Raw genomic sequence first — 9611 nt, 5'->3', positions numbered from 1 at the left:
TGCTGCCCCCTGATCATGCGAGTGGCCCTCCTCTGAACCCTCTCGATGTTGTCCACATCCCTCCTGAAGTGCAGCACCCAGAACTGGACGCAGTACTCCAACTGTGTCCTGACCAGTGTCGAATAGAGGGGGAGGATCACCTCCTTGGACCTGCTCATGATGCATCTGTGGATGCATGACAAGGTGCGGTTAGCCTTCCTGACCGTGTCCCCACATTGGCGGCCCATGTTCATCTTGGAGTCAATAGTGGCTCCAAGATCCTTTTCTGCCTCTGTGCTGACAAGAAGGGAGTTCCCCAGTCTGTAGGTATGCTGCTTGTTCTTCCTCCCCAGGTGCAGTACCCTGCACTTGTCAGTATTGAATCCCATCCTGTTCTTATCCACCCACCCCTGTAACCTGTCTAGATCTAGTTGCAGCCTGTCCCTCTCCTCCAGCATGCCCACTTCTCCCCATATTTTAGTGTCATCCACGAATTTGAACAAGGTGCTTTTCACCCACTTGTCCAAGTTGCTGATAAAGATGTTAAACAGTGCGGGCCCGAGGACCGAGCCCTGGGGGACCTCACTGCCCACATCCCTCCACGTCAAAGAAGACCCATCCACCACCACTCTCTGGGTATGGCCCTCCAGCCAATTTGTGACCCATCTGACTGTGTAGGCATCAACGCCACAGTCGACTAATTTCTTAATGAAAATGGGGTGAGAGACAGTGTTGAAGGCCTTCCTAAAGTCCAGAAAGACTACTTCCACCACAACACCTGCATCCAAGGATTTTGTGACCTGGTCATAGAAGGCCACCAGGTTGGTCTGACAGGCCCTGCCTCAAATGAACCCATGCTGGTTGCCCCTAAGCATGATCTCCCCTGCTGGTCCCTCGCAGATGTGCTCCTGGATAATTTTCTCAAAGATCTTCCCCAGGACCGAGGTAAGACTAACAGGCCTGTAGTTTCCTGGGTCCTCCTTCCTCCCTTTTTTGAAAATGGGGACCACATTGGCCCTTTTCCAGTCCTCCGGCACCATGCCAGAGCACCATGAGTGCTCATAAAGCTGTGCCAGGGGTCCCACAATGACCTTTGCTAATTCCCTCAGCACTCTGGGGTGGAGATCGTCAGGATCTACTGATTTGAACATGTCTGAACCCACCAGAAGTTCCCCGACTAGGTCCTCACTGACCCTCAGCCTGGCAGTGCCTCCCCTGGGTCCGTAGGGGATCCCAGTGTGGGGGATGCCCCAGTCCCTGCTCAAAAAGATGGAGGCAAAGAAATTGTTAAAGAGGTTAGCTTTGCCATCTGGTGTGACCACCAGATTTCCTAGCGTATCCTGCAGAGGCCCTACGTTACCCGGTACCTTCTTTTTACCCCCTATGTATTTAAAACAGGACTTCTTGTTATCCTTGGTCTGGATCGCTAGTCCCAGTTCCATCTCCACCTTAGCCTTCCTAACAGCCTCCCTACAATCTCAGGCAATGGAGGTATAATCTGAGGTCCCTTCTAGCCTTACAATCTATGAATCTATGAATGTATCATTTTAGACCGTCCCGGAACTAAGCAATTAAATTGTACAGAGTGCCTTATAAGGCACTGGGAAAAGTGAGTGCTGTGATTGGTACGGTGGGCTAACCAGGTACAGTAGTTTCCCTAGAAGGAAAGAAAACCAAAAACAGAATAGGACTGGAGTATCTTATCTAAAAAGTTGAGGTAAGAAACTTAAGTATTGGACAGTTTGAGATGAGAAAGTAACAAAAGTAGTGGACAAACAAACAGAGTGTGTGTATTTGTGTTGCCACTCTGGGGAAACAGGAGCAATCTTGGACTTCTTGTTCGAACAACAAGGATCTAGAACCTAACATCCCACACACCCAGCAGAGGATCTGAGGCCGGTACCACTGAAGGTCGCTCTTATAACGTCTGAAGGAACTGCTTGCCAGGTCGTATTATAAGGAAAAAGACTTGTAAAAAGCTTAGGGAATACTATTAAAAGTTCACTCAATACCAAATCAGACGAGGGAACATGTCAATCTTTGAGGGTCTCTGGTAAAAGGAATCCTGGGGCAACACCATCAAGTTAAATAATCACGAGTGACTAAGTGCTATTGAAATACAGACTCCATATTAGGTGCGACCTACTGGGGACAGAGCATTCTCCTTATCAAGCCAAATGCATTCTTAGAGACCGGCTCAGCCCCAAACTCAAATACACAATCCAAATACAATATATAAAATAGGCTGCCAAAACTACCTATATAAATCCCAGCACCCTCTGGTGTTTTTGTTTCTAGAAACTAAAATAAGAATTCAAAATATTTTACCCAACTAATAAATCAAAAGAGGAAGAGGGTTAGTTTTTGGGAGCTTTTAGAGAATAGAGATTCCCAAAATATAGATGCAATAGACATTAGAAAGAGATAGGACCAGGTGAAAAGCGTTCCCATTTTAAGTTATATAATGACATGCTGCAGGCCTCCACATCCTTAATAATAAGACTTTTCATATTAATAATGTCCATCTTTGATACAAAGGATGTAGGAAAGAAGAAGGGAAGAATATGTTAGAAGCAACTTACATAATGCAAACTCAAGCATAATTTGGTAGAAACATGTATGTTAATGAGTGCAGAGATGAGCATGAAAACTTCTAAGGTTCTTTGAAAAATTAATGACAAGCTGCCTCTGCAACTGGAGGGCCCTCACCTGGGTGTACAGAATTTCACGCAAATAAACCTCCTTCCAGCTGAAGGAGGAATTTCTCAGGTAACGTATTGCCCTTGTGTAACAATGCTCATCAAAGAGTCTCATAGTTCTTTATGAAAGAAGGTAAGGCATTATCACTACTTTACAGGTAGGAAAAAGGAGACACAGTGAGGTCAAGTGGTTTGACCAAGTTACACAGCAAGTCTGTGGCTGAGCTAAAAATCCCAGTAAGATTCCTGTTCACCCATTTCCCTGTTCTAACCACTAGATTCACTGCATCTCACTGGCCTGAACACATTTATATTTTTATGCATGTGCCTACATCTAACTGCATACTCAGGGAGCACCCTGAAAATCTATCCCTCAGCATCTTTATGGGCACTATACTATCAACAATGTGAACACTGTGTAATTCTTACAGACTGCAGTGCTGTATTTGGTGTAAAAACATTTAACAGTCCAGAGGTGAGTTATAAATATGCCAATAATGAGTTTTCAAGGAGAAGAGACAAGATTAGCTTAGCCTGCCTGGAACCCTGCAAGCAGTAGTGAGAGAAACTGAGCTCCAAAAACCCTGAAGCTCCCAGCAAGATAATATATCTGCAGGCATTACATCATCAGAGCAAATTCTCATTGGCTGATCATGCCTTGAGGCTTGGTAGTGTTGCTAGCTGCGTGTAGAAACAGGGCTTTTTTTTATGAATGACCACAAATGCACAATGCCGGTCTTTCAAATGAACTGAAAGTTTTTCAAGCATATTTTGGTCCTGATTCTGCAAACACTTGTGAGCAAAGTCATTCATGTGTACCATAATGCTACATGATCTGGTATTTACACTATGCATACATCCCACTTACCTGAGCACCTCTTATAAGGTGGTGCATCCCAGTCATAGAATCATAGAGAAGTAGGGCTGGAAGAGACCTTCAGGGGTTGTCTAGTCCAACCGCCAAAATTTTACCTCGCTAATAAGTCCAAGGGGCAAAGGGTTAGTTTTTGGAAGCTTTGAGGGAATAAAGAGTCCCAAAATATAGGTGTGATAAACATTAGAAACAGAGAGTAGGAGAAAAGTATTCCCACTCAGATACTAAGATCTTTTACAAACAGTCTGGCACGATTGTTTTCTGCGGATTGCCAACAGCAGAGTTGACCCAAACAGGGTGCGGGGCCCAAGGCAAATCAGCCTGTGCGGGGCCCCACCCCCTGGTTGCAAGGAAGCTGGTGGTGGATTCGGCGGTGGGAGGAGGCGGGGGGCGAGCAGCCAGACATGCCGGATTCAGCAGTGGGGGTGAGGAGGTGCCAAGTGGCTGGATGTGAAGCCAGAGGCAGCGCAGAGTTCCCGCGCCACTCCTCCCAGCTCCACGGGGCCCCCCAAAGTGCAGGGCCTAGGGCAGTCGCCCCAATTTGCCCCCCTCCCCTAGGGACAGCCCTGGCCAACAGGCAGGACATAGTTTCATAGTTTCATAGTTTCTATTATAGTTTCATAGTTTCAGGGTCGGATCATAGTTTTAGGGTTGGAAGGGACCTAATAGATCTTCTAGCCCGACCCCCCGCCAGGGCGGGAGAACAACCCAAAAACACAAACAAAACCACTCACCCTAAAAACAAAAACGGGACTCAAATGAGTCCAGCCAGGTAAGTATCCAGCCTCTTCTTAAAGATCCCCAGGGTAGGGGCCAGCACCACCTCCCTTGGAAGTTGGTTCCAGCTCCTAGCCGCCCTAACTGTGAAGTAGTTTTTTCGGATGTCCAATCTGTACCTCCTCTCCATCAACTTGTGCCCATTATTCCTTGTTATGCCAGCAGGGGCTAGGGGAAACAGCGTCTCCCCCAAACCCTTCTGGTTCCCCCTAGTGAGTTTATAGACGGTCACCAGGTCCCCCCTCAGCCTTCTCTTGTGGAGGCTGAATAGGTTCAAGTCCCGCAGTCTCTCACTGTAGGGTCTGCCCTGTTGTCCCCGGATCATGCGGGTGGCCCTCCTCTGGACCCTCTCCATGTTGTCCACATCCCTCCTGAAATGGGGCGCACAGAACTGGACACAATACTCCAGCTGCGGCCTGACCAGCGTCGCATAGAGGGGGAGGATCACCTCCCTGGCTCTACTCGAGATGCACCTGTGGATGCACGACAAGGTCCGGTTAGCCCTGCCAACCATGACCTCGCATTGTCGGCCCATGTTCATCTTGGAGTCAATAATGACACCAAGATCCCTTTCCGCCTCCGTGCTCTCAAGTAGGGAGCTCCCCATCTTATAAGTGTGCTGCTGGTTCCTACTACCCAAGTGCAGCACCCTGCACTTGTCCGTATTGAAACGCATCCTGTTCCTGTCTGCCCACCCCTGTAACCTATCCAGATCCTTCTGCAATCTCTCTCTCCCTGCTAGCGTGCTCACCTCCCCCCAAATTTTGGTGTCATCAGCGAATTTAAACAGGTTGCTCTCCACCCCAACATCAAGATCGCTGATGAAGACATTGAACAGCGCAGGGCCCAGGACCGAGCCCTGAGGGACTCCACTACCCACCTCCCCCCAAGTCGAATATGATCCATCCACCACCACCCTCTGAGTGCGACCCTTCAGCCAATCTGCAATCCATCTGACCGTGTAGGCATCTATGCCACAGTCGCCTAGTTTACTAATTAGGATGGGGTGAGAGACGGTGTCAAAGGCCTTGCTGAAGTCCAGAAAGACTACATCCACCGCGACACCTGCATCCATGGCCTTTGTGACCTGATCATAAAAGGCAATCAGGTTGGTCTGACATGATCTCCCCCTAATAAATCCATGCTGATTGCCCCTGAGCATCATCTCGGATGCCGGCCCATCACAAATGTGCTCCTTGATGATCTTCTCAAAGAGCTTCCCCAGGATTGAGGTAAGACTGACGGGCCTATAATTGCCCGGGTCCTCCCTTTTCCCTTTTTTGAAGATGGGGACCACATTAGCTACCTTCCAATCGTCTGGCACCTGGCCCAAGCACCACGATCGCTCGTAGAGCCGTGCCAGGGGCCCTGCAATAACCCCAGCCAGCTCCCTCAGCACCCTGGGGTGGAGAGCATCCGGACCCGCTGACTTGAACGCGTCCAGCCCCTCCAGAAGCTCTCTAACCCGGTCCTCCCCAACCTGAGGTCTGAAGGCGATCCCCTCGCGTCCGGCTTCTATCACAGCAGGGAAGTCCCGGTCCCTGCACAAGAAAACGGAGGTGAAGAATTGGTTAAAGAGGTCCGCTTTATCCTCTGACGCAACCACCAGATTGCCCCGCATATCCTGCAGGGGCCCCACATTACCCGGCGCCTTCTTCATCCTCCCAATATATTTGAAAAAGGACTTTTTGTTATCCTTAATCCTGGACGCTAATCCGAGCTCTATCTCCGCCTTGGCCTTCCTAACAGCCCGCCTGCAGGCCCGAGCAGAGGAGGTATACTCCTCTTTGGAGATTACACCCCCCTTCCACCGGGCGTACGCCACCCTTTTGGCAAGCAGGCATTCCCGGACACCCTTGGTGAGCCAGGGGGGCTTTTGGACACTCCTGCCCGCCTTGCTTCTTGTCGGGATGGACACCCCTTGGGCCCCGAGTATCGTTTCCTTAAGGAATGACCACTCCTCTTGGACGCTGAGTTCCTCTGCCCTCAAGGACCCCAGTTCCTCTCCCACTAATCTCCTCATCTCACTGAAGTTGGCCCTCCTGAAGTCTAGGGCCACCACCTTGCTGCGGGCCCTTGACACTCTACGCTGGATGGTGAATTCCAGCACGCGATGATCACTATTGCCCAGGTGGTCAAGAACCTGGAGGCCTCTTCCTGTTTTAAGTTAAACCAGAGTCCACCAGCATCCCTGGGCTGGGCTGGGCGGTCTGCTCCAGGAAGCAGGGCTGGCCCCGCTCCTCAGCTCTCTAGCCTGAGCAGGGGCAGGGGTATCGCCAGGCCCCTCCTAGCATGGCCCCATTAAGGCAAAGTAAGCAGAGAGGAGGTTAATTCTTCCCTCCTTTCCCTCCCCACCCCACCACAGCTGGAGTCTGCCTGTCTGCAGGCAAGCAGGGGAGGCAGCAGCTGGCTGGGGCTGGCAGACCCCAGCTGCCGTCCCCAGGGGCAGAAGGGGCAGAGGGAGGAATTAACACCCTGCGCCCTGTGCTCTGCCCCTGCCACTGGAGCAGCAAGGGAATGGGGAGGGTCAGCAGCCTTTGTCAGGGCAACCACAGCCAGAGCAGAGCAGCCCCCTTCCAATCCCTCCTGTCACCACAGGCTGGAGAGGGGGGCTCTGTGCAGTGCTGACCAGCTCCAGAGGGGGACTTTTCCTCCCTACCCACCATGGGGTAGGGAGGGGGGTTCTGTATGGTGCTGGAAGAGGACTCTTCCCCCTCCTCCTTACCACCCCCGCTGCCATGGGGTGGGGAGGGGTGCTCTGTACAGTGCTGCCTGGCCCCAGAGGGGACTCTTCTCCTTCCTCCTCCTCCTCCTCTTCCCTTTCCCCAGCTACGGGGCGGGGAGGGAGACTCTTCCTCTTTCTCCCCTCCCTCGGCCCCCACCACTGCCAGTGGGGAGGGTGGCTCTATTCAGTGCTGCCTGGCCCAGCCCTGCCTGTGTGCAGGGAGTGACTGTCCCTGAGCCGCAGCTGCTGGGGATGGCCCCACTCAGCCCTGGCTGAGGCAGCTGCGTGGTGAAGCCACCCCGGCCAGGTTGCGGTGGTGGGGCCCTCCTCAGCAGCTGCATCTCAGTGACAGGGAAGCTGAGCCCTGTCAGTGAGAGTAGCTTGTCCCGGCTTGCACAGGCGGCAGCTGGCTGGGCTGTAGGCTACCCGGGCCAGCCTGGAGGCACCGTGGGGGCTCATGTGTCTGCAGTGGGCCCCTGTAGTGGGTGGCTGCCAGGCTCCAGGCCTGCCAGTACCTCTGAGCCGGCCCAGGTAGCCCACTGCCTGGCCAGCCGCAGCCTGTGAGCACCAGGGCAGGCTGCCCTCATTGCCAGGTCTCAGTTTCCCCATCACAAGCTGAAGCCACTGAGGAGGGCCCTGCCCCGGAGGCCTGGGCTGGCCCTGCTGTGTGGCTGCCTCTGCCAAGGCTGAGCAGAGGTAGCCCAGCCCACAGGAGCAGAGCCATCCCCAGCAGCTGCAGCTCAGTGACTGTGGCTCCCCACACACAGGCTGGGCCAGGCCGGGCAGCACTGCATAGAGCCACCCTCCCTGCCCACAGTGGTAGGGGGAGGAGAGGAGGGGGAAGAGTCCCCCTCCAGCACCGCACAGAGCCCCCCTCCCCACCCCGTGGCAGGGGAGAGGGAGGAGGACAATGGAAAAGAGTCCCCTCCAGGCCTGGGCAGCACTGTGCAGAGCACCCCTTCCCACCCTGTGGTGGTGGGGGGTGGTAAGGTCCTTAAGGACCTTCACCCAGTGGCACAATTTAAAGCTGTTTAGTAAAAAAACAGAGCTCTGAGCACCACAGAATCATATGGGTTCCAGTCACCTACATGCTTTTCCTTCTGTAGTGTTTAACCAGCAGCAAACACACACACAGGAGGCAGCTCCTGTTTTTCTACAGGTCCCTACTCTTGCATCTCATCAGCATACTGGTCCCTGGGCTTTCTCTTTGCTGAGTGCACCACCCCCGCTTTTAGAACAAGGACCCTGTTGTATTTGTCCGAGGGCATTCAGAAACAATATGACTCCAGCCACAACCATGGGTAAGCATGCCAAGCTGGCCAGAGCAGAATATACTGTGAATAAGGTAAAACTATGCATTAATTGTCATCAGCAGATTCAACAAAAAAGTAAGTTTAGATTCTCATGTGGACATTCAATATATTCGAGTATCTCAGAGAGCCTATATCTCTGCAACCAATGACCTGCAACTGCTTCTAAGTTAACCTGTGCTGTCCCAAATCATTGCTGTAGCCTCCCCCAAGGGATACCACTGGGGCACGGTGTGGCAGGACTTCTGCATTAACTTCACCAGGCAACATAATCCCTGCACACTCCATCAAGTGCAGCAGTTCAATTCAAATATGCAGGAGTGCAGGAGAACATGCTGTAAAATCATAACTAGCAATGAGAATTAGTCCAGTGAAGCCTAAGTTAACTCTTTCCTTGTTTCTGCTTTCTTTTCTAAGATAAGTTCTTTTGTTTCCTTTTTAAGTCATGGTATCATTTTTTGTGTGTACCAAACATTTGTTTTCAGTTCTGGATTGGTGCAGATCTTTGATTCGTGCCAGGAGAAAGAATGCTCAAGCTCAAATTCTGTTGACCGTGAAAACACCTCTGACAGGTGACCCACAAACTGACACAAAGCAGCAGAATCCTTGTACATAATGCTTTTGTTAAGCTATTCATGGAAATAAAGGCTTAAATTTCATTATGAATAATCACAGATTTTATTTATAGCGACAAAATGAGAGGGCCCTTTATGCAATATTCACGAAGGTCACCCAGGTCGATAGCAACCTAGTCCTACTGAGTCATGCTGGGGAATTAAATATTTTATACATAGCACAGTTAGTCTGCAGAAGGCTCACCTTCCAGTAACTGCTGCCATCTCATTTCTCATTTTCTCTTCCCTCCCCCAAACTGGCCCGGGAACTTAGTCTATTCCATTCAATAAAGCATTCAGTTCTACTTATTCTGTGTCAGACAAGCGTCAACAATCAAAGGCATAAATGAATTGGTCTTTCCAACACTGTTTCATATGTATTTGGTAGGGCAGCAGCCAGGCACTGCAAATGCTCACTCAATGTTTGAGTCCTGTGATGTAACCATTATTATTTTCATTTTACAGAAGGGTGAACTGAGGAAGAGTAAGGACAAATGACTTGTTCAGGGACAAAGAGTAAGTGAGTGGAAGAGTTGGGACTAGAATTTAGGAGTCCCAAATCCAAGTGTTCACAAGGACAACCAGAGGGCATCCATTCCATCCTGGTCTTGAACAAACCTTTGGTGTTCAATA

This window comes from Alligator sinensis, unplaced genomic scaffold, assembly GCF_000455745.1.
Source record: "Alligator sinensis unplaced genomic scaffold, ASM45574v1 scaffold448_1, whole genome shotgun sequence".
In the NCBI taxonomy this organism is placed as follows: Eukaryota; Metazoa; Chordata; order Crocodylia; family Alligatoridae; genus Alligator; species Alligator sinensis.
The sequence above is the reverse complement of the archived record's forward strand: the minus strand, read 5'-3'. Positions refer to the sequence as shown.